This window comes from Schistocerca cancellata, chromosome 5 (assembly GCF_023864275.1).
Source record: "Schistocerca cancellata isolate TAMUIC-IGC-003103 chromosome 5, iqSchCanc2.1, whole genome shotgun sequence".
NCBI classification, from domain to species: Eukaryota; Metazoa; Arthropoda; class Insecta; order Orthoptera; family Acrididae; genus Schistocerca; species Schistocerca cancellata.
This window is the reverse complement of record NC_064630.1, coordinates 455,771,482-455,796,858: the sequence shown is the minus strand read 5'-3', so window position 1 is coordinate 455,796,858 and position 25,377 is coordinate 455,771,482.

Below are 25,377 nucleotides of genomic sequence, written 5' to 3'. Positions count from 1 at the left end.
AAACTTGCAGCGCTCCACGTGGCCAGACAGCGAAGCAAGATCGTGTTACCGGAATTTCCTCTATGAGTTTCAGCTCCGTGACCTTAGAATGAGCGCCTTCGCTACATCGCGTCTCCTTTATATTCTTACAGTCCTCCCCCCCCCCTCCAAATCCCTTGACTCGCTCACGGTGCCAAGATGCGTTGGATTGAGTGGGGGGGGGGGGGGGGGGGGTTGCGATCGCCGAACCCTGGCCGCGAACTCCTATCCTCAGCATTTCTGCTGTCCCTGTTGGGCGCGGTCAGTAACTCTCGGCCGACGTTCTGACTTGAGTCCGTTGGGTTGAGCACGGGGTTCCAAGCTCTACTGAGAATCAAGCCACTGTCTCTGTTGATCAGGTTGCCAGCCACTCGTGTTTCAATAGCCTCCTTTAGAACACATTCCCAAAACGACGAAGTCTTTCTTTTCTCTTTCGTTTATTCATATTTTATTCAGTTCCCTGGACCGATGCAATGTTCTGCACCACAGATTTTGTTGTTTGCTTACGTTCGGTGCGTCTTGTGTGCTTCTTGCAGCTATATGATTGTCTGCCAAATCTGGTTAATGTAAGCCTGATGACACTGCTTGGAATGCATTGGATTGTCGGATTTTCTATGAAGCGTCTCTCTCTTTCTCTTTCTCTCGCTCTCTCTGCAGTTATCTAACTCGTTAAGGGCCAGGCTCTCGAATAATAACCAACAGTTATGAAACCATAGTTTATGTAAGCTACCTGTTTTCTCTTTGGTAGTAGTAAGTGAAGATGATAACAGTGAAAAATACACACAAGGCCACGAATGTGACTTACATGGCCACCAGACATTCCCTCCATGTTAAGGTCACTATGAAAGAAATGAGACACATTTCTGTCTTAAGGGAATCGAACCGATGTTGTTCGTGACTGAAATTTGTAGAAGCAACAGGATGAACTTTCAGTTTCACGGTTAAAATGATGCATTCTTCTTGTTCGCAGTATGAAAATAAGTGTTTATCCTAAATGCCCAACTGTTTTTCGGAATATTTCTCTTGAGGAGTGAGGCGTGGTTTTTTGTAATGATGTCGAATACGATATGGAGACTCTTGGCCACGATGTCGTAGTTAATGACTGGGGTTTTTTGATAGATTCGAGCAAAGACAATCTGAAAGTAGTGCTTCTCCACAGTGGAAAAAAAAATCCGTCTGTTGCAACCGCTTATACAATTAATCTGAAGGGGACGTGCGACAACTTTAAACTGTTGTTCACACTTAGCCAGCAAGAAACGCAAACACTGTAGATGACTAATTCTCAAGGTAGCTCTACTTCTCCTCGGTATCGGGTACGCAAAACAGTGCTGCTGCTCTCCATGCAAGTTGGACTACAGAGAAAGGAAAAAACATTATTTTGGGGAATAAATTACCTGCTCGTTATAACCTACTTCTCTTTGATAGAAAAAAGGTGTATCTACCTTTACTGCACATTAAATTGCGTGTCGTCAAAAGGTTTGTGAAAGACATGGATAAAACTTCATGTGGATGACTTTTGTTGACTGGGTTGGGGTTGGGTTGTTTGGGGGAAGAGACCAAACTGCGGGGTCATCGGTCTCATCGGATTAAGGATGGACGGGGAAGTAAGTCGGCCGTGCCCTTTCAAAGGGACCATCCCGGCATTTACCTGGAGCTATTTAGGGAAATAACGGAAAACCTAAATCAGGATGGCCGGACGCGGGATTAAACCGTCGTCCTCCCGAATGCGAGTCCAGTCATGTGGATTCGTGTACTTACGAGAGAAGTTACCAATGGTCTGTGAAGCAAAAATAAAGACTATTTGTCGCACCGAAAATTAAAGAATTTATGTTTCATGATCATTTCCTGGATTTATGTAAGTCTTCTGGCTTTCGTGGTCGTTATCACCGATGCTAAACGCTGTTATGCTACGTCATGTTCCTCTTCAATTCCTTATTACTATCGGAGCTTCGACTCCCTCTGCTCGTATCTTCTTCAGGATTTTCAGGATCGTTTCGTGCTCCTGACTAGTCGTATAACTAGCCGAACAAAGCAGAAGATCCTCAAGATGCCTGCAGAGGGGCCGAAACGTCGTCAAAGAAACTTAAGAGGAACATGACGAGTCCTAACAGTCCAGAACATTTTGCCACCAATTTCATCGCTTTGTTGGGTGGTGTTGAAAGAATGGCATGGCTGTATTTGTAAGAACGTCTTAGGTAACGACAATGAAGAGAACTAACGTGATATTGTATAAAACTTGATTGCAGAGACCGTATCACCTTGGGGAATGCAACATGCCACTTAAACTACGTTTCTTGAATGACACTGGGGCCGGCAGAACACAAAAAAATTACTGGAATTTAAAACGAAAAAAAAGTCAGTATAAATTTGAAAACTTAATAAACCACGGAATAATGTAGATAGAGAGGTAAAAATTGACACACATGCTTGGAATGACATGGGGTTTTATTATGACAAAAAAAAAGCTCACAAAATGTCCGACAGATGGCGCTGGACAGCAAAACGTCAGTGACTGCTTGGCCTCCCAGGTCCCCAGACCTCAGTCCGTGCGATTATTGGCTTTGGGGTTACTTGAAGTCGCAAGTGTATCGTGATCGACCGACATCTCTAGGGATGCTGAATGACAACATCCGACGCCAATGCCTCACCATAACTCCAGACATGCTTTACAGTGCTGTTCACAACATTATTCCTCGACTACAGCTATTGTTGAGGAATGATGGTGGACATATTGAGCATTTCCTGTAAAGAATATCATCTTTGCTTTGTCTTACTTTGTTATGCTAATTATTGCTATTCTGATCAGATGAAGCGCCATCTGTCGGACATATTTTGAACTTTTGTATTTTTTTGGTTCTAATAAAACCCCATGTCATTCAAAGAATTTGTGTCAATTTGTACCTCTCTATCTACCTTATTCCGTGATTTATTCAGTTTTCAAATTTATACTGAGTTTTTGATCGCCCGGTATATAAGAAATATTATCGGGAAGACTGTGTGTAGTCGAAATGCTTAGATGAAACGTTAGGTGGGCACGGAAGAGACAGAAAGGTAACAAACCACTAGAGAGATCGATAATGAAAATCTGTACAAGTTGCTAAAATTTTAAGTTAACTGTGTTCTTGATTGCTGCTAAAAGCTGACAGACACTTAACTGATGATGGCATGAACCCAAAATTTGTTGGTGATGTGATGGTAACTTGTTATTCCTGCAGTTTCCGTTCAGTAGGCTGTGCATGCTTGGCAGCCTGGCTGGCGGGCGCGACGCCGAGGTCACGGCGGCCCCGGGGCCGTGCAGTTAAGGCGGCGTAAGCCCGAGGTGATAGCCGGATCAGCCGGCAGTTAGGCGCCGACAATGCCCCGGGCTCGCTCCTGCTCCGTGTGGACACGGGTCCTGCCAGATAATCTTTACCGTCTACTCGTAAATCCTGTGCGCATCTGCACCGGAAAAGAATTCAGCTAATCGCAAAAATCACTACTACCCTTAATGCTATGTCAGTCATTGACCTCTCTTCAATGATAAAAATCGAAATGTAAAGCTGCAGAATTTACATAAAACTGGCGAGACATATTATATTGTGATTTTTAATTTCATGTCAGGGAAGCTTGAATGTATGTTCCTTAGATATCTTATCTAGCCTGAAGGAGCGAGTGATAAGCTGCTGTACGAGGGGCATTTAGTAAGTAACGTAACATTTTTTCACGGCCAATTTCGGTTAGAAAAATGTGGATTTTGCTGTGGGACATCTTGAAATACTCTAGCTTCAGCCATTATAGTTTCATGAGGACCCGATAGGTGGCGGCGCTGTCTCCAGAATGACATCTTTAACGGAGTTATGTTCCAGGCAGAGAGCCATCGTTGAATTTCTTTTGGAGAGAGGCCAGAGAAGCGCAGATAACCATAAGAGGTTTATTGATTGTCCACGGAGATTGTGGTGGTTCTTTTTATGTATATATTGATATTTATGTTATGTAAACTTGGAGTTAGTATTAGTCTGCTTGCTTCACAACTGGAAAATTATTTATGTCAGTAGCTCAGTTGTGGAACTTCTCGCAGTTAGGTTGCCCCACACGCTATTTTTATATTAAGAGATACTATGAACACCCAGTATTCTAGTTTTACAGGTGCATATTTTAAATTTTACTATTGTGGAATATTATTTCTGTGGAGATTCTCGTAATTTCAGTTCAGCGCGGTCAAGGAATATTATTTGTCAAAGTAACATTATCATTTCCAACAATGGCGTTGACCTCTGCTCCAATATTCCCCTACAAACTATTTTCATCATGGCAGCAACAACAAAAACCGTTACGAAATTGTTTCGAATGAAAAACAGCCCACAGTTGCACTAATTCGGTGCAACTGTGGGGTGTTTATCATTAGAAACAATTCTCCTACAAAATTATCGTACATTATTCAAGTCATTCACCTCATGAATATAGGATCTGTTACAGTAAAACATAAGCGAAACTTTTAAGTAATATTTGATTATATTTAGTCTAGTTATTACATGAAACTTACACGTTTCGTGCCTCGTCACAAAATGGCTTCTTACACTACGAAGAAACAAAAGGGAAGTCTGTCGGTCCTTTTTCAAAAGGAACAGGGATTACGATGACATTCGCAGATCATATTAGTTGATTACAGTTTTTGTTATTTTTCTGCGACAATATCTATTTCGTTACGACCTCATTTTGTTAAATTTGCTAAATACTTCAATATTATTTTTTTCACGTTTTGTGGCGTTCCACCACAAGACCTGGCAGTGAACAAAAGCACGGTGAGTCGTTGGGCGGGCGTCCTTCATTATCTTAACAAGATCGCGCAAACCTGTCAGGTCTCACGCGAGCCGGCTGTAGCTCCTGCAGTGTTTGAACGTGCGGACACTCTCATTTGAGGCCATCGACGGATCACAATAAATCGCCTCTATGCTCAACTGGAGGTCTCTGTTGGTACTGTTGCAGAAATAAGGTGGATCCGACCAGTAGAGTCGTACGATGGCCCTCACAATAACGTGGCGTAATGCCGTTGCAGTAAACGGATATTATATTTAAAAATGGGGTTTTGTAGCGAAGAGAGTGGACAATAAAATGGTGTATTGGAACCCTGAATAAAACCAATCTTCAGAAAAAAAGTGTATTGCATTATATTTCATGGTAAGCTTTATTTATTTATGAGACTATCCACTTCTGCGTCTCCATCAACGATGACGAATCAGAAGATTACGGCCATTGCTCAGAGTGAGGTAAAATGCCACTTATTGGCACTGGTAGCACGTGACATGGTAAGGAAGATGTGTAAGCGGAGCAGAGATGACTGGGATCTTTTTCTAGCTACTATACGGGCAGCAGATGGAGAGATACAGTGAGATAATCGACTCTGATGAAGGGCAGATTTACATGCGTTGGACAAATATACGGAAAATCCGCGAGAAAGGCGTGCTTCAACATAAATGCAGATGCTAGTCAGGTCTGCAGATTGCGCGGTTGTTTTTGACCTTGAACAGCACCCGTGCAATGCCGTCAGTACATTGAAGTGGAGGTCGTGAACAGAACAGTGTTTTCTGTAGCTGTTAGTGCATTATGTCCGAGCTATGTGAATTCTAATTTGGACGAATTGTTGGTTCTCGTTTGGTTGGTGCTTTCGTAACCAAGAAAGCTAAAGTGTTCGGTCTTTCAAGAAGCACCGTACGGAAGTTTGGACCACATACAGGGAAAGCGGAAAAACCTCATCCGCTAAGTTACAACGCTTACGAACGTGTGCGCGGAGTGACCGTGACAAGCGGTCATTCAAGAAGATTGTGATGAAAAATAAGAGGACCTTATCTATTAAAGGGACTCCAAAACTGAACATCTCACGAACCCTGTCAGCATCAAAGCAATACCAAGGAAGCTCCGTAAGCAGGAAATTGCAGGGCAAGCTGGAATTCCAAAATCATTTGTCACTGGTGCAAATGCCCGAAAGAGTACAAATTGGTGTGTAAATTACAAAACCTAAGAAAGGGACAATGGAAGAAAATTGTTTGGTCGGATAAGTCTTCTTTCACTCTGTTTCCGACTTCTTGCCGAGTTCATGTCCCAACAGTGGGTTCGCTGATGATTTTGGCAGCCATATCGTGGCATTCCATGGGTCTCATGAGACCTATAGGCAATCTGTACGGTTGCATTGCAGCCAAGGATTATACGACCATTTTAGCTGATCACGCCCATCCCACTGTACAATGTTTGTTTCCCAATGGTAATACTGTGTTACAACACGACAGGGTCCCTGTCCACACAGCTCCATCGTCCATAATTGTTTTTCTGGGCATGAGGATTAATGGTCACATCTTCCCTGGGAACCAGAGTCACCAACCAGACATCAATAGCATTAACCCTTTGTGGTTGTCTTTGGAGAGAAGAATGCATGACCACCGTCCACCTTTGTCATCGTTATGTAAACTTAACACACTCTTACAGAACACATGGCACTTTATATGATTTCCTCGAAAACCATACGTGACAATCCAGGAGGACTGGAAGCTGTTTTCAATGTCAAGGTTTTCCTATACAGCTTAAGGCATGGCAGTGAGTTGTGTTTTTAGTGTTCCATATTTTTACGAGTTGTGACATAGGCACGCAAATGTTTCCAGTGATCCATGAAAATATTTGCTATATTATAATTCCAGGCTTAGGTCACAATGTTTGTTTGTAATCAGGTTATTAATTTCGGTCTTCAGACCTGAGTAGAAGCGTGCTGCATTATACGAATTACGCCATGGTATTGTAGACGTATTGGTGTAAAGGTGTTATATGTATAATGCAACACGTTTCTCCTCATGTCTGAAGCTGATGATTACCGACCGAAATTAGTAACCATATTAGCAAAAACATTTTGTTCCATATTTCTGTTCACCTCCCTGTGTATGGTCTGGCACGTGAAGCGAGTATGATGCAAACAGCGATCCCGGTCCGCTGTTCATGTCATGAGCATTTATAGAAAGTCGTTGAAGGGCACAGAAGTCATGACTAGGCGACATATATTGGACGTCCACGACCATCAGAGCACATGGACGTAGGAGGCCTGTCCACGCTGTAAAGCAGGACGGGCGGTTCTCTCCGATAGATCTGACGAACAGAGTAGAATGGTGCTGTAGGCAAAAGTGTTTGAGAGCACATCGCCGCAGCCAACTCCTACGTCCTTTCATGTTGCTTCAACGATATGGTTAAGTACGATTCCATTGGCCACAAGGTTACTGAGGTTGGATCGTGAAAGGCATCACTTGGCTGGATGAATCACGTTTCTTGTCAATGGTCGTGTATGGATATGCCATGGCCAAGCTGAATTGCTGCTCTAACACCACGGATGCATTCCAGTGGGGCTACTCATATGCTATGGGCTACATTCACACAGGCTTCCGTGAGACCAATGGTTGTCATCGAAGACACCTTGACGCCTGTGGACTGTGTGAACATTATTGGAGACCACCTGCTTCCCTTGGTACTACATGGCTTCCCGCTGGGTGATGGCATCTTCCAGGATGATAACAGTGTAACACGACAAGAATCGTACAACAGTGGTTAGAGGAGGATGACAGTGTGAACAGCGTAACAAGGCTAGAATAGTGCTATAGTATATGAGGAGCATGGAAGTAAACTCACACTGACGTCTCGCCCATCAAATTCGACTACTCAGAACACAATGGCACGCATATGGGCTGCCATTTGGCGCCAATGAACGCCCACAAATCACCGGTCCATTGAAGAGAATTTTGTGTCCTGCATGTAGAAATTTTTTGCCTCCTACCTGTGAAAACCTAGCAAGGACTGGTTGAAGCCATGTCACGGAAAATCGCTGCTGTATTGCGTTCCAAAGGTGGATCACCACGCTGTCAAGCAGGTGGTCATAATTATGAGACATGAGTTCCTCTCGGCGTATACAGTGTTCAAGTAACTTACGGCAAGTCAGCCGGATGATGTCATCGACAACAGCCGATATTTAGGCAGGAGACCATCCTGTCAATTTCAAAGAAAAACTGCAGCAAGAAAGTGCTGTGGAAGAGAAAGCGAATTTAACACCTCGGTTTGAACGGCAATTCCAGAAACGTAACACACACACACACTGTAAACGCTATCGGCACCCCTTCATTAAAGCAAACCGACGCCAGAAGTTATCAACAGTGATAATTACTAAACAATGGGTGAAGTATTAACTCTGTCCCTCTGATTTATGAGAAGGGGAAAAGCAAGATTATACGCAGAATATCAGTAAAAGCCTCATCTCTACTTTCAAAGTCACTTGCTAATTTAATATCAACGCTTTCTTAATTACACTATCCCATTAGCTGAAAATACATGCCGGAATCTCCGCATTGTTATATTAGGGGCATTTCAAAAATTCAGCACTCTGTGGGATAGAACTGGAGAACATACTTATTTACAAACTACCTTTACAGGCCTTCGATGTAATCTTCATCCTGGCTTATCACAGCTTCCCAACGTTTTGGCAAATTCTGTATTCCAGATAGGACACCTTAACTGTTGAACTGTCTGAATATTACGGTCATCTCACTGGAAGCTGCATCAATTGTATAAAAATCTTTTCCACTGAGTCGTTCCTTCAGTTTCGGAACAAATGAAAGTCTGGTGGCCTCATAATAGGGGTGGATTGTGGGTATGGAAGTATTTCCTATCCATATTTGTCGAGCGTTTCTCTCATTATTAGGGTAATAGGCAGTCTTGCATTGTCTGGCAAATGGAGGACACCAGCTACAAGCGTGTGAGGCCTTCTTCGACGAATTACCGGGTGCAAAACATTTTGCAGAAACAGCATGTAGTATGCTCCTGTTATAGACGTCCCTTGGGGCACTGTATTTGTAGTTATGACTCCATTCTTGTCATACGCAAAGATCATCATCCGTTTCACCTTTGATTGTTGGTGGCGGAATTATTTCGGTCGTAAAGACTCGGAAGTTTTCCATTGTGACGACTGAGACTTCAGTTCCGGCTGAAAATCTCGTATCCAGTTTTCATTAAGTGCAAGAACCTAGTCAGAAAATGCTCTCCCTCTGTTCGATAACGTTGAAGCAATTGTTCTGCTAGCCTTTTGCATGTATTTGCACAATACAATCACAGACATTAAGAGGAAAAACAGATGTCCAGTATAAAGTAGAATTAGAGACATTGAAATTTGTTTAGATCCACATAGTCTCTCTCTGTTAATCAAAGTATTTTAGAGGTAATTTACACTAGGATACTGGAACTGAAATGATAACAAATGAATGAATTTTCCACGGACTCGAGGAAATGACTACAGAGAGAAACTGACTAGTTGAAGAGATAGCATAATAGGATATTTGTTAAGACGTCAGAGCATTACTCCCGTGATACCAGAGGGAGCAGTAGAGAGGAAGAAACGTAGAGGTAACAGATTATGGCATCAATATAAGAAACAAGATAATACTTTGCTTATGTTACTCATAAGTGAAGAGATTGGCACCAGGCCGAAGTTTTATTACGAAAAATAAAGTGAGAAATTATAGCAAAACACGCATAAGTTTTGAGTATGAGAATATGATTTTGTAATTTAGAACACCCACTCGGGGCTTACGTGATTCCAACACAGAACACAAACCTTGAAAAGTTTGTATTTCAGGTTATATCGTCAAACTGATGTTTCAGTGTGAAACGAGATGTCTGTGGAATAAAGTGTACGCAAGTGATAGCGAGGGACTGGAATGGATGATACGAGGGGAAGACCATAAGAGGGCAGAAAGCAAGAGTCCTAAGGACGGGGAGATAGACTGCAGGAGCGCGCAAAGTGCGTGCACGTGGTGGCCGTATTTTACCACCCGACTGTAGTGATTTGTAGTCTACTGACAAACATTAGTCAGAGTCGGAAGATGATACATTCATTATGTGTTCGAAACATGTGAAAGCCGCCCCACGTTCGTGACCAAGTCTCTTCGGTAATGGAACAGCGGAACAGCTACGAAGTAAATCACAGGGGCTATGAAGCGACCGAATCGATCAAACGACCGTCGCATGTACTGAATAATCGATATCTCTTCTTCGAAGTCATGCAATTTTTGCATCGATAACGTGATTGTTCTCTTTTGCTATCATAACGCAAACGTGTGCAGCGAGAGGATGGGAATGTCAGATCAAAGGATCTGGTGCGACGTTAAACGTCTCGTCGGTGATGCAGGCATTAGAGCCGCAGCACATGCTGGGTTAGAGTTAAGATATGGAGGGAAATAGGTCGTCTCTTTTTCAAATAAACCATCCTGGCACTCACCGTACGCCCTGGTTCAAAAAATGGTTCTAAGTACTATGGAACTTAACATCTCCTCAGATCAGTCCCCTAGAACTTAGAACTCCTCAAACCTAACTAACCTAAGGACATCGCACACATCCATGCACGAGGCAGGATTCGAACCTGCGACAGTAGCGGCAGCGCGGTTCTCCCTGAAGCGCCTAGAACCGCTCGGTCACAACGGCCAGCTAGGTCCTGGTGAGAAGAATTATAATGCAAAAAATTTTCATCATTAGCTGCTACTGGATTGTAAATCATCATTGCTCTACATCTACATCTATTCCTGATTACGCTGCGAATCGCAATTGAGTGCCTGGTAGACGGTTAGTCTAACCACCTTCAAACTATTTTCCTACTACTCCACTCTCATACAGCGCGCGGGAAAAATGTGCACCAAAAGACTTTTGTGCGAGAGCTGATTTCTCTTATTTTTATGATCATTTCTCCCTATGTAGGTGGGCACCTCAAAATACTTTAGCTTTCAGAGGAGAAATATGTAGTTTCATGAGAAGGTCCTTCCGCAACGAAAAACGTCTTTGTTTTAATGATTGACACCACAGTTCACGTATCAACATCTGTGGCACTTTCTCTGCCATTTCACTATAATAGAAAAGGAGCTCCACTTCTTTGAACTTTTTCGATGTGCTCCGTCAGTTCAATTTGATACAGATCCCACACCTCACAACAGTATTCTAGAAGAGGGCAAACAAGTGTAATGTAAGCAGTCTCTTTAGTAGACCTGTTACATTTTCTAAGTGTTCTGCCAATAAAATGCAGTCTGGTTTCCCCCCAACATTGTCCCTGTGGCCGTTATTCGTAATTGTAATCCGTAAGTATGCTGTTCAGTTTAAAACTTTTAGATTTAAGGGATTTATCGTGTAACTGAAATTTAGTCGATCCATTTTATTGCTCATCTGGATAACGTCACACTCTTTATTATTCAGAGTCAATTGCAAATTTTCGTACCATACAGATATCTTGTCAAAATTATTTTGCAATTGGTTTCGATCACCTGATGACTTTACGAGATTTTTCGTACCATACAGATATCTTGTCTAAATTATTTTGCAATTGGTTTCGATCATCTGATGACTTTACGAGATGGTAAATGAAAGCATCATCTGCAAACATCGATGAGAGCCTCCTCAGATAGTCTCCTAAATCGTATATGTAGATTAGGAACAGCAGCGGGCCTTAACACTTCCTTGGGAAATGACAGATGTCGCTTCTTTTACCCGATGACACTCCGTCAGTAACTAAGAAATGTGACCTATCTGACAGGAAATCACGAAACTAGTCGCACAACTGAGACGATACTCAATAGGCACGCAGTTCAATTAGAAGTCGATCGTGAGGAGCCGTGTCGAAAGCCTCTGGGAATCCAAAAATATGGAACCAATATGAACCTCGAATTTTACTAACATATTACATTAAGCAACGTAATTTGACATGCAGGACGGATTAATTTCCAAAGAAAAATTGGGGTAAAATTCATGAACACTACAAATACACATTTAAGTGTAGTAAAAGATGGAGAAAAAATAATATATAAAAAATTTGTATCGCTGATGACGTGACTGCTACAAGAATGTAGGCGATGCGAAGAGAGGAAACATTCGCAGAATTATAATACACTCCTGGAAATTGAAATAAGAACACCGTGAATTCACTGTCCCAGGAAGGGGAAACTTTATTGACACATTCCTGGGGTCAGATAGATCACATGATCACACTGACAGAACCACAGGCACATAGACACAGGCAACAGAGCATGCACAATGTCGGCACTAGTACAGTGTATATCCACCTTTCGCAGCAATGCAGGCTGCTATTCTCCCATGGAGACGATCGTAGAGATGCTGGATGTAGTCCTGTGGAACGGCTTGCCATGCCATTTCCACCTGGCGCCTCAGTTGGACCAGCGTTCGTGCTGGACGTGCAGACCGCGTGAGACGACGCTTCATCCAGTCCAAAACATGCTCAATGGGGGACAGATCCGGAGATCTTGCTGGCCAGGGTAGTTGACTTACACCTTCTAGAGCACGTTGTGTGGCACGGGATACATGCGGACGTGCATTGTCCTGTTGGAACAGCAAGTTCCCTTGCCGGTCTAGGAATGGTAGAACGATGGGTTCGATGACGGTTTGGATGTACCGTGCACTATTCAGTGTCCCCTCGACGATCACCAGTGGTGTACGGCCAGTGTAGGAGATCGCTCCCACACCATGATGCCGGGTGTTGGCCCTGTGTGCCTCGGTCGTATGCAGTCCTGATTGTGGCGCTCACCTGCACGGCGCCAAACACGCATACGACCATCATTGGCACCAAGGCAGAAGCGACTCTCATCGCTGAAGACGGCACGTCTCCATTCGTCCCTCCATTCACGCCTGTCGCGACACCACAGGAGGCGGGCTGCACGATGTTGGGGCGTGAGCGAAGACGGCCTAACGGTGTGCGGGACCGTAGCCCAGCTTCATGGAGACGGTTGCGAATGGTCCTCGCCGATACCCCAGGAGCAACAGTGTCCCTAATTTGCTGGGAAGTGGCGGTGCGGTCCCCTACGGCACTGCGTAGGATCCTACGGTCTTGGCGTGCATCCGTGCGTCGCTGCGGTCCGGTCCCAGGTCGACGGGCACGTGCACCTTCCGCCGACCACTGGCGACAACATCGATGTACTGTGGAGACCTCACGCCCCACGTGTTGAGCAATTCGGCGGTACGTCCACCCGGCCTCCCGCATGCCCACTATACGCCCTCGCTCAAAGTCCGTCAACTGCACATACGGTTCACGTCCACGCTGTCGCGGCATGCTACCAGTGTTAAAGACTGCGATGGAGCTCCGTATGCCACGGCAAACTGGCTGACACTGACGGCGGCGGTGCACAAATGCTGCGCAGCTAGCGCCATTCGACGGCCAACACCGCGGTTCCTGGTGTGTCCGCTGTGCCGTGCGTGTGATCATTGCTTGTACAGCCCTCTCGCAGTGTCCGGAGCAAGTATGGTGGGTCTGACACATCGGTGTCAATGTGTTCTTTTTTCCATTTCCAGGAGTGTATTTGGCTACAAAAGAACATTCAGACTAGCGAAAGAAAATTTCAGTTTAAACGTTTTTTATTACAGAAACTATGACAAAGTGTCTATGATTTAGGATGAGATACAGTAGGTAACAACGACGAAGAGTTTAAAAGTTACTGCTGCAAAAAAAAAAAAAAAAAAAAAAAAAAAAGCTGTATGTATATTAACTGAATGTTTATGATACAAATTGATGAGGTAAGAGCTTCCTAATAGCCATAGTATTCGATGAAGAAACACGTAAGTGTGGGAAATCATGTGTACTCATTCCACGCTGGTAGTCCATAAACGATATTAGTGTAATCATTAACAATTAGCGCTGGAACTGACAACTTGAAAATCATCACTTATATACAGGACAGGTGCAGTGCAATGCCCTTTATTCACAGCATTTGTCTTTGATTGAGATATATGTTGGGGTGATGTAGATTAAACTTGCTTCATCCAGTAAAAGCATGATCTTTACCGTCGTCACTGCGTTTGTTAAACATTTCTCACAACAGGTCGTGAGTTATGGTTTTTTATAGTTCTACCTTAGATACTAGTGTATGGCGAGAATCACTTCTGTATAATTGTATTTCACAGTCCCAGCTAGAAATCGAAACCTGTTCATACAGGAAACATGTTCCTCTATTCATTGTCCGAACCTCGTAGCTCCCAGAGCACTATTTTTGTGAAATAACGGTCTGTGACAAGAAGCGTAATTGTAACTTCACAGTAATGCACTGAACATACGCCACTTGCTAAACCTGTATCTTCACTGAACCGATTTTGCAGATTTGACGGTATTATGTTCTGGTACAATAATTTACAATGCGAATCACTTTGATACGTACGTCCATTCATATCACAGTCCACGCTACACATGGAAACCAGCAAATCTGTTATTTCTGTATCTTCACATCGTAATTCTCAAGTTAACTTTATAAGATGACGGTCTACAACGGGAAACACTACAACATGTCAATCTTGTAACTTCACAATCCGCGAAGTGCATCTGTTGTAGAGTAGTTCCCACGAATAAAGATTTCTGCCCCTTAATTTGTAACCTACATAGTGTGACCTCAACTTACAAAAACTCTCTACATTAAGTCCACAAACTGTAGTACAAAAGTTATGTGGAACGCATACTAAAAAGGTGCCGCTAGAGACACGCCCTTCCCTCGGTCACGCAGGAAAATAATGTCGCTGATGTTCTGCCCAGACTCTGTTATCGTTTCACACAGCGACCCCTCGATATATTTCACAGCTCATCTCTCGCAGAATATTGCATGGATCAAAATATTTTAAACTTTACAGCGAGATTACATTTTAAATTAATACACAACTTAATGCACATAAATTAGTTTAAGCACATAACAGCAGAGATCGAAAAATAACAAATCCACAACAGAGTGCGTATAGCAAGAATCATAAAACCTGCACTGTTGGAGCTATCTACAATGTGAAAAGAAAAAGAAAAAAAAAGAGAAATGAAAGAACAGAAAAAAATATATCGGACGATAGTGGTATCTTCATGTATTCTGTAGGTCAGCATGGTAGGGCAACTACAATCAACTTTAGTTACTTGTCTATAGACTTAAGTAATCTACTGATAACGTTTTACTAGGTCATAACCCGCTAATGGGAATTGGAGGTGATATCCATTGGCATTCAGGATAATTTTGCTACTACACTTTGTGCACTCAATGCATTATTTTTTATAAGTGGAACTAACACTTTGTAGGTTACAAATTATGAGCAAAAGCCCTTATTCGTCGGAACAACACTGTAACAGACCAATTTTTTGCGTGGAAGTTTTCAGTTTCATTTAAATTAAATTTCCGTAGATGGTGCTTTAAGATGAATGAACTGGCGCTACGTCCATGTGAAGACCTCACAGATAAAGGCCACCCCTTGAAGTCAATTATGTCAAGAGTATGATGAGTACTACCTCGAAAGAAGAGCTGGGCGATGTGTCTCTATTTCCCCCACCTGCAGATACCCTTTTTAAGCCATATAGCCGGCATGAATTGGGAGAATCTTATTTCGGATGTGAATGTTTAGATTGTTTCGACTGCAATTAGATGTTCAGCTCACATCAAAGAAGTCAGAACGCCAAATACATTTCTCCGAGCAGGCTGATTTCAGTTTCATTAGTAATCGGTTTTACACATCCTTTATAACGGTACTGTCCTCTCTAGTTTCACCTTAACAACGCCCGAGCGCCATAGGACGTCTCACTAACCGGTCCTTTCGTGGAAGGTAGTTTCACGAACTTCTTTATTGCCGCGTCATTCCTGTACATTTCCCCTTTACTTAACCTTTACTACCTGCCAATAGCATCAAATTGCAGCGATTTAGATGACTTCGCTAAGGAGAAGCAGTTAAGCTGAGAAGAAAACGGTTGACATGACGTGAACTAGATTATCCGGGGTATATAAATGGACAACACTGGAAGAAATGCAAGAGGGTTGAAATGGCTCTGAGCACTATGGGACTCAACATCTTAGGTCATAAGTCCCCTAGAACTTAGAACTACTTAAACCTAACTAACCTAAGGACATCACACACACCCATGCCCGAGGCAGGATTCGAACCTGCGACCGTAGCAGTCCCGCGGTTCCGGATTGCAGCGCCAGAACCGCACGGCCACCGCGGCCGGCTAAATGCAAGAGGGTATCAGACAAGCCATGAGAGCCTTAAGCAGATCATAATAAATTATCATCAAATAGAGTTGTTTGAGATTCAGAATAAACAGAATAAATAGTTATTCTGTGCAAGAACACTGTATCAGCTGATAACCCTATCTCTATAGGCGATGGAAGATTAGCCGAGGGGATGACTGATCCTCTCACGCCGCAGAAAGATTTTTTTCGATGCCACGAATCTGCTTCGTATCTCTCAATTCCGCTATCTTTTGTATACGCAAATAAGAACCTTTCGGAGCTGTGAGTGGTACTGCTTTTCTAATTCAGTTGTTCTTCTAAAGCGAACAGGTTACTAATGTCTTGTTTACACACTTAAGTAACATATTTCTACTGAAAAACATATTGTACCACCCATATCCGCTAAGGAAAACCTTTATTATCACTACCAGTTTTGTTTGTCAAGAATCATCATCAAGCAATAAATCCTCCAATCACAGTACTTCGAGGAACACACACAAGAGGTTTAGTCCCATACTTTATTATCTGAAAACGCAAATCGATTTACTATAACGGGTAATCGATTGAAAACAAAACAGGTGGGGAAAAAACTGGTTATTATTTCAAAATTAATCGCCATAAATGTTAATACATCATCCCACTACGAGACAAGATGGTCAATGCCTACATGGAAAAATGTTCGCAGTTTCCTACAGAACCATTAATCACTATAAATGTTTACACATTATCCGAGTATGAGCAAGATGGTCAATGCCTACACGGAAAAATGTTTGCAACTACCTACGGAACCATTATTGTACCCAGGCGTGCACCTCTTCGTCTGAAGTCTTCCTTCAGAGCTCCAAAAATATGTAAATCGTCTGGGGATCGATCAGGATGATATGGAGAGTGTCTAACGGCTTCCCAGCGAAAGCTATGCAGCGTGGGGGAAACAACTTGGGAAATAAGTTGGGCACCTTGAACATAAAACTAAAATTTTAGAACGAATTTGTCAGTAACATTATACGAGTGGCATTCAATAAGTAATGCAACCCATCTTTTTCCTCGCCGATTTCGGTAGAGAAAATGGCGGAATTTGTTGAGGGACATCGTAGAATACTCCCGTTTCAGCCCCTGTGGTTTCATGAAGTTCCAATAGGTGGCGGCGCTATACATGGCCCTCAAAATGGTGTCTGTAACAGAGATGCGTTCCAAGCACTAGCAGAGAGCTGACATTTCTTTTGGTGGAAAATCAGTGTCCCAGATATGAATATGCACCTGCAGAGTTTCTACAGAGACCTAGCACTGAATAAAAGCACGGTGAGTCGTTGGGCGAAACATCTGTCATCATCGCAAGAAGGTCGCCCAAACATGTCCGATCTTCCGCGTGCTGGCCGGCCGCTCACAGCTGCGTCACTTGCAATGTTGAAACATGCGGACATTCATTCGAGACGATCTACGGATCACAGTCAAACACCTCGCTGCATAACAGAACGTCTGTGTTGGTAGTGCTGATATACTCGTCCACCAACTGAAGTACTGAAAGGTGTGTGCCCGGTGGGTTACCCACCGCCTAACAGAAGACCGTAAAAAGCAACAAAGGACCATCTGTGCGGAATTATGTGCGCCTTTCGAGGCTGATCATGACAGCCTCTCCACGAGTAGGGTGGTACGAGGGTCAGTCCAAAAGAAATGCACACTATTTTTTTGTAAAAATACAGTTTTCATTCTGCATGTGTGAAAGTTTTAATGTGTGTACATACATCCTTCCCGCTTGTTTTCAAACTTAGTTCAGCTTGTTCCCGTGAGTGGCGCTGTCACAGTATGTCTTCAAGATGGTACACTTGACGTTCGGCAGAAGCAACGTGCTGTCATAGAATTCCTGTGCTGTGATAACGAGGCAGTGGGAAACATCCGCAAGAGGTTGATAAAGGTGTATGGAGATGCTGCTGTCGATCGGAGTACAGTTAGTCGGTGGGCAAACAGGTTATGTGATGAAAGCGGGCACGGCAATATTGAGGATTGACCTCGCAGCGGCAGGCCTCGTACTGCACACACTTCAGACAATGTGCAGAGAGTTAACGATTTTGTGACTGCCGACAGATGCATCACAGTGAACGAATTGTCACGCTACGTTGGGATAGGGAAAGGAAGTGTTTTCAGAATACTGAAAGTGTTGGCGTTAAAGAAGGTTTGTGCCAGGTGGGTTCCCAGGATGTTGACCGTGGCTCATAAAGGAACAAGAAAAACGGTATGCAGCGAACATTTGGAACAGTACGAGAATGGTGGAGATGAATTTCTTGGAAGAATTGTGACAGGTGATGAAACATGGCTCTATCATTTTTCACCAGAGACGAAGAGGCAATCAATGGAGTGGCATCATGCAAATTCACACAAGTAAAATAAATGCGAAACCACACCTTCTGCTGGAAAAGTTATGGTAACGGTGTTTTTCGATTCCGAAGGACTCTTACTTTGGGACATCATGCCAAGTGGAACCACAATCAGTTCTGATGAATATGTGACGACACTAGAGAAACTTCAAGATCGACTGAGTCGTGTTCGGCCACATCGGCAAAAGCAGGATGTTTTGCTGTTGCGCGACAATGCACTGCCACATGTCAGTCAGAAACCATGGAAGCGATCACAAAACTCGGATGGACAACACTGAAACACCCGCCTTACAGTCCTGACCTGGCTCCTTTTGACTATTACCTCTTTGGGAAACTTAAAGACTCTCTTCGTGGAAGAAGGTTTGAAGATGGAGACTCCCTTGCACACGCTGCCAAACAGTGGCTCCAACAGGTTGGTCCAGAATTTTACCGTGTGGGTATACAGGCGCTGGTTCTAAGATGGGGTAAGGCTGTTGAGAAGGAATGAAATTATGCGGAGAAGTGAAAATATTGTTCCTAAAGGATGTATCTACACACTGTAAAATTTTCAAACATGTAGAATAAAAGATGGATTAAAAAAAAACATAGTGTGCATTTCTTTTGGAGTGACCCTCGTACTATGAGGGCGTACAAGCTCTCCTAGTAGGGTAGGGTAAGGCCGTCATATTGAACGGAGATTATTCTGAAAACTTAGGTTTTGTAGCCAAAAGAGTGGGGAATAATATGATGTATTGAAACCCTGAATAAAACTAACTTGTACTCAGAAAAAAATTAATTGCATTATTTATTTAATTCCTTTCGTATTGTAGTATCAGGCCTCCAACGCCTGGAGCTTTGCCTTCTCAGAGTTTTCACAATCCACTAGTGAGAGAGACGCAAGACACGGAAGTGTAGAAGCAAACGACACAGTACAATATTTCGTCCGGCATGAACCTTCGAATCACATACGTGAAGTACGGGAACACTCAGGTGGTTGTTCGGGACGTAGGAACAAGCGAACGAGGAATGACACGGAAGACGGGGAAAGCGGAGAAGACACGAAAAGGACCGCACGGGAGTGACGTCAGGACGAAGTGCCCAATCAGGCGCCGAATGTCACGGCGGCGCGGCTCAAGTCGCCTTGTCTCCAAGAGAAACAAGGCACCTGTCACCGTAACTCAGGCGGCGGTCGCAGCGGCGCCGCGCCGTCACGGCCGGCGACAGTCAATAGTCGATCCGCCGCAGAAGACGGGGACGGCGACTGCCGGGGCGGCGGTGGTGGTGGGGACGGGGGAGGGGGCGGCACCCAGTCGGGGGCGGCTGGGCCGGGAGGCGGGGTTAAAGTTTCACCGCCAACGTGTGTCACGCCGGGGGTTTCCTCTTAAGCCGGCTGCCGTCGGCAGGAAGGCTCGTAAGAGGAGGATTTCCCTAGACCTCAGCACACACACGCACGCACACACACATCTAGTGACACACCCTAGTCGCGGGCCACTTTGCCTGCTTAGACTTTGCAGGAAGGGAGAGCGACACTGCGACATTGAGTATTTACGCGGTAGAAGCGGAAAGAAGTTTTATCGGCATTAAAGAACAAAACTCAGACAGCACAGGATGGACCTTAGCACAGTACCTACTCAATGAAGTAGCACCCTAGATAGCTGTGGTGGATTCTGGTTCAAATTCCGTTCCGGTTATCCAGATGTTGGACATCTGCTGCTCCCCTAAACTACTCAAGTCGACTCCTGAGATGTTCTCTTAAAAGCGCGTAGTCGATTTCCTTCACGATATACAAGCATGTGCTTCGTCTTTCCTGACCTGTCGCCGACAGCACAGTAAACTCTTTCTTTCCTTTTTAGAGCTCCGTACCTCAATCGGTATCACTTTATTGTCCGTCTGTCTGCCTGCCTGCTTGTCCGTCTGACCAAAACTTAAAAACCTCTTTCTTAGGAAAGGGTAGAGGATCGAAGGTAAAATTTATATCACATACTAAGGCCCATGATTCCTTGGTGGCGTAAGAAGTAGAAGATTCTAAGTTAATACGGTCAAAAGATACGGCTCCTTATGTCACATATTTTGATACTCGAAACCCCATCAAAACCTGTAGAGTACCTCCCTTTGACCTAGAATGATGAAATTTGACGAGAAGGTTGCACAGTACAGTTAAAAGAAATTAAAAAAAAAAAACTAAAATAGTTAATTCGACATTATATCTCTCGAAAAAACATTTCGTTTGTCACTTTTTATCTGGCGTAGAATGCGAAATTAAAATAATCAGTAGCTCTGCATTCAGACAGACTGGGTCACAAAGGTAAAAGTCAAACATGAGGCAGGGAATCACTTTATGGCTCATATGACGTTTTTCAGAATTAATACGTCATCCGATATCCAGGAGCGATTACTGCAAGTAGATACGACGTAAAACTATCTCTTATGGATGTCTTATGGTGGATAAATCCCGAAACACGTCATGTGAACAATAAAGTTATTCCGTGCCTGATATTTGACTCTAAGCAGTGCGACTCAGTCAGCTTGAATGCAGAACTACTGATTATTATAATAGCGGTCGCCTGCCTCCTGCATGAGTTTACGTCACATTTATGTCACTGAAATTAAAAGCCGGCCGGTGTGGCCGAGCGGTTCTAGGGGCTTCAGTTTGGAACCGCGCGACCGCTACGGTCGCAGGTTCGAATCCTGCCTCGGGTATGGATGTGTGTGGTGTCCTTAGGTTAGTTAGGTTTAAGTAGTTCTAAGTTCTTGGGGACTGATGACCTCAGATGTTGAGTCCCATAGAGCCCAGAGCCATTTTTTTGAAATTAAAACATTCTCTGAAATCTTGGACTCTCTGGTACCGCTGTCTTGCCAATACAATGTCGAAATCAGGCAAAAATGGTCGAGATTCTCGATTAAACGCGCCAGTCCTATTCGCACCTGGCCAGTTTTTTACGTACAGTTAGAAAATGTGATAAAATAGTAGCTGCACGCCTATGGTCGTAAAGTCCGCATAAAAATCGATCCTTTACTCTCCAACTCTACATTGATTAAATGATCACACATAAGCTCTTCCTCAACCTTCCGGAAAGCATAGCGTGTTAGAGCCCCCCTTCCGGGGAGATGCACCGTCCCATAATCGAATCCACCTGGTAGGTTAACGACGAGGGCCGGTGTGCCGTTGAGCCTTGGTATGGTTTGTAGGCCGTTTCCCACACCCTACCATGTGAACACTGCGTTGGTACCCATACTACACATCAGTTACAAGTTTCGGAGACATTAAAGAAACTTTTGCCCACTTTCACAAGATCAACACTACACGCAGTCATTTGGAGTACACACATTTCGTCCGGGTGGTATAGCGGGACGGCGACTGGAAGTGATTCCCGTCATTTCTCAACCACGCCAAATGCGTTACTAACCATGCCGACCCTCTTTACATAATAAAACATCTTTCAAGACATCCGAGAAGACCCCGCAGTTCCCTGAAATAATGCGAGAAGAAGCGTGGGCCGCGGTCGCCCGATCAACTGAGCGCGCTCCAGTGAAATCCTTTTGCAAAGGAGCAGCTGAACTTCAAGTACCGCACACAATAATGCAAGTTCACGTCAAAAGATAATTAAAAATGAAAGGATTTAGAACGATGTTTGTGAGTGAATTATGTGACAACCGTGTGGAGCAGTGAACCGTAACCTGTCTCACTTGGTCTGCACAATTTTTAAATGACGTGATTCGCTCATGAGTGTTCTTTTCTGAAGAATTTACGATATTAATACAGGAGAAACGAATGTTTCTGCTGTAAGGTGAACACTCATTGTGTGCTACAGTTAGAAACGTATTCACCTCCTGTAGTGTTATGTGAAGGACTCCAACATGATGTCAAACTCGGTTTGGGGAATAAGCAAGTCCCATGTGGCTCAACGTCGGCTCAAGATCAATGAAGGATTGCGCTTGCTCCTGAGATGCTCCACAAGACGTCAAAGGCATAGATCTCTATGCTAGGCTCAATGGTGCATATACATTGTCTGATCTTAAGTATCTGGGCTGGGCACCTCTACATAATACACCACTGTTGGCCGCTACATATCACCAGTGGTGGACCCGTCAGTGCAAAAGAAGACAGGGATTACTGTGTTGTCGGTAGGGAACCAGCAACAGCACAGTGCGTCGGTCAGGAGACCTGTCACTTCGAAGTCATTGGATGTCACCTGAGGAACAAATCTATCAAGGGCATTTCAACCCTCCTAAAACTGCCCAAGCCGACTGTTGGTGATGTGGTTGTGATGTGAAAATGCGAAGGAAACTGGCGGACAGAAACAGGTCAAGCTTCGCGAAGGGCGGTTGCAAAAAATCGCACACAAAATCGGTGGCTGGAATCACTAGTTACTTCCAAAGTGCTACAAGCAGTCTTGTTAGCATACTGACTGTGGTTATTGAGTTCAAAAGAATGGCGTACAGTTGTCGAGCAACTGCTGATGAGCCACACATTTGTGTAGTCGATGCTAAGCGATGCTTTAGGTGGTGTAAAGAGCGATGCCATCGCACAGTCGATGACTGGAAACGAGTGGTACGGAGTGATGAATCGCGCTATACTCGGTGGCAATCTGGTGGAAGAGTTTGGGTTTGGTAAATGCCTACCATTGTGTATAGAGCCAAGAATGAATTGCGGAGATGTGGTGTTACGGTATGGGAATGTTTTTCGTGGCTAGTCTTTGGTCCCATTATTGTGCTTAAGTAAACGCTAAATGCAAAGAGATGTAAAAAAAATTTACATAATTGTGTACTGTGTACAGTAGACGACCAGTTCAGAGATTGCTTGTTTCTACCGGCATAACAAAGCATCCTTTCGTATAGCAGCAGCTGAGATGCAGTTGTTTATGGACAATAACTTTCCTGTAATGGAATGACCTGCCCAGAGCCGTGACCTGAAACCAATGCAACAATTTTGGTGTTAGTCAGAACGTCGGTCGCAGCTACCAACATCAATGCTTTCTTCGGGTTCGGTTCTTAAGAAAGAATGGGCTGCCATTCGTTCACAGACATTCAGACACCTTACTGTTATTGCCTCCAGCAGAGTTCATGCCGTAATAAATGCTAAGGTTGAACGCACCCTAAGTTAATGTGTGTCTGTTTCTTTTACTCTCTTTTTTCAATTAGACTGTGTACAGATCTGATGGATACACAGTTTTTACATTTAAGTACAAAAATTTATATAGTGTACTGTTGTCAGCTAGGGGTACGGGTACTTTTAGGAGACAACTCCATTGTCGCATCGTAGACATTCCATATACATCACTGCCAATTTGTCCTATTCTGTATATTTATTATCTCCAATACCAAAGTTTCGCCGCCACCAGTAACTACAGACACTGTTTGATACGGGGTGTAATGTTACATACACATAAGTAGCAATTCATGAGAATCTCCTTCCGAACAGGCCACGAAAGCCCAACGGAACTTACCGGCTGCCGTGCCATCCTCAGCTCATAGGCGTCACTGGATGCAGATATGGAGGGGCATGTGGTCAGCACATCGCTCTCCCGGCCGTATGTCAGTTTACGAGACCGGAACAGCTACTTCTCAACCAAGTAGCTCTCTAGTTTGCCTCACAAGGGCTGAGTGCACCCCGCTTGCCAACAGCGCTCGGCAGACCGAATGTTCACCCATCCAAGTGCTAGCCCAGCCCGACAGCGCTTAACTTAGGTGATCTGACGGGAACAGGTGTTACCACTACGGCAAGGCCATTGGCAATCCATGAAAGGAGCTTGTTAATTCCCACCTGGTTAACTTTACTGAGGCTTTCTATCATTCGCCTGAACTAATTCAGGCGGATTGTACTGCCTCGACACAAAATGAATAAAATTCCTGCCCACACTACGGAGCCATTTGTAAAAGGAAATACCCTATGCAGAATGAGATTTTCACTTTGCAGCGGAGTGTGCGCTGATATGAAACTTCCTGGCAGATTAAAACTGTGTTCCGGACCGAGACTCGAACTCGAGACCTTTGCCTTTTACGGGCAATTGGTCTACCAACTGAGCTACCCAAGCACGACTCACGCCCCGTCCTCACAGCTCTGATTCTGCCAGTACCTCGTCTCCTACCTTCCAAACTTTACAGAAGCTCTCCTGCAAACCTTCTGTAAAGTCTGGAAGGTAGGAGACGAGGTACTGGCAGAATTAGAGCTGTGAGGACGGGGCGTGAGTCGTGCTTGGGTAGCTCAGTTGGTAGACCAATTGCCCGCAAAAGGCAAAGGTCCCGAGTTCGAGTCTCGGTCAGGCACACAGTTTTAATCTGCCAGGAAGTTTCAAATACCCTATGCGTTGCAAATTTTTAACGTGCGTCTGAGCTTCCCATTCACCCCGTACTTTAAGAACATTTAGAAACGTTTTGTTAGAATCCTTTGGTTGTGAGTTGCTTCCCACTAGAAGAGATGATGCTATGAACACATATTTTCTCCACTCAAAGAAAATCACCGGAATGAATGGAGTCACTTACGAAATCATCAGTGACATTTGCTTCAATGTCAATTTTTGATGTTTCATTTGTTAAGGACTTATTTTTAACGTCAATCGGTGACTAGGGCAGACTCAACTGAACTTTTCACTCGAAGTAAACTTTTCTGCATGGAGCATCGAAGATATTTAGGATGTGACCTATAATTTCAGACATAAATATTTGCTATTTCGCAGAAAAAACTACAATAAGACGAGTGAAGTGTTGCAGTCATGCGCTGTAGGTCCAACATAGGATACGGATAAATGATGCATCACAGTCACGGTTGGAACCCGGACTGTGAGGACCACAATCGATACCCGTCTGAAATAATTTAACGCTTTCTCCGCAGGGAGATTCACTTGAAGTATTACTTCCGTCTGTCGGACGATTAATTAGTTCAACAGGTTGTGCGATTATCCAGTGTTACCTTTCCACTTGCAATAGACGAGACCACAACTAAAGCCGCTTATATCTTTGCGTTTTTCTTAACTGAGCTTTACTTTACTACTATG